The sequence below is a fragment of the Sinocyclocheilus rhinocerous genome, unplaced genomic scaffold, assembly GCF_001515625.1.
Source record: "Sinocyclocheilus rhinocerous isolate Xijiao unplaced genomic scaffold, SAMN03320098_v1.1 scaffold1367, whole genome shotgun sequence".
Taxonomy (NCBI): Eukaryota; Metazoa; Chordata; class Actinopteri; order Cypriniformes; family Cyprinidae; genus Sinocyclocheilus; species Sinocyclocheilus rhinocerous.
In genome coordinates, this window is record NW_015631710.1 from 257,108 (window position 1) to 258,442 (window position 1,335).

Below are 1,335 nucleotides of genomic sequence, written 5' to 3' on the forward strand. Positions count from 1 at the left end.
GTGTGTGTGTGTGTGTGTGTGTGTGTGAGTGTGTGTGTGTGTGTGTTAGTCTGTGAGTGTGAGTGTGTGTGCGTGTTTGGGGCTTCTGGGATACAACTGAACATGAAAATGCTTTCACTCGGCTGCTCTCTTGTCCTCTTCTCTGGCTTTTTACGAATTCTCTCAAGACCATCTGACAAACTAGCGGAGCAGAGACCGACAGTCAGGATACGGATGATGATTTGAGGGAGAACGTACAGAAAACACGAAGAATTAAAGGAGAAAATGTGCAAAACGATGCACAGAATGAAAGGACACGCAATTAGCATGCACGCTAAGTGTCGCTGCACCTCGATGATGTCATCATGTGCTTATAGATGCTGTGGAGACGCAGAAGATGCATTATTCACACATGCACAATCGCACACATACGCAAACACAAACAAATCGCAAGTGCACATTATAAAAACACACTATTATGCATTTTTCACAATGCACACAATGACAAACAAATCACACACATGTGCACAAACATGTTACATGCATTATGCATACTCAATCACAAACATGCAATCACAGATATAAGTGTACATACAGTATGTGCATTATTCACAAAACACAAAACTACATTACACAAACACGGACTGTGCATTGTAATCATACATGTATGCAAACATACACACTCACACACACTTTCAGACTTCAGGACCATCCACAGCTCATCGACGGGTGAACAGACTCCAGTCTGCTGCTGTGAGAAGGAACTGCATGCATTTTAATGATCTGCAGTTAAAAGAGCATCAAATACATGCAAAGAAACACAGAGGAACTTTGTCTTAACTAGCTGCATGAAGCCTGGTTACCATTACAGATTATTTTGACTAAGAACCACCCACTTAGACAGGAAGAGACCGTTTGAGTGACGCGTGAAATGACCATGACATTCGTTCCATTTACAGTTCATTCAATATATTATTAATATAATTTTTTATCAATTTTTTTAAAAAAAATTTAAAATTAATTTTAATATAATTTTTTATAAAATATATGTATATTATATATAATATAACATGTTATATAACTTTAAATTATATTGTATATAAAATTAAATTGAAATATATTGACATTGGTTGTACATTTTCATACGAACAGGTTCCTTTCCTACTGACTTTGATCATGGATAATGAATAAACTCTTTGTTTCTGTGTTAAATATAAAATGATCTAAATAAATATTTTTTAAAAATCACATGCTTTTTGAGATTTGGAAATAGTAAAATAGCATAATTTTAATATATTGTTTTATAACATACCTGTATATGAAATAAATAGTGAAGTAACATTTTTGGGGAAAATG

The 1,335-nt window shown here is 34.5% G+C and overlaps 1 protein-coding gene across 1 annotated transcript in view; it reads left to right on the plus strand.

Annotated features, from left to right (window-relative positions):
• Positions 1–1,335, plus strand: part of LOC107741827 (protein kinase C-binding protein NELL2) — a 115,976-nt gene that overhangs the window by 83,546 nt on the left and 31,095 nt on the right. The window lies entirely within an intron of this gene.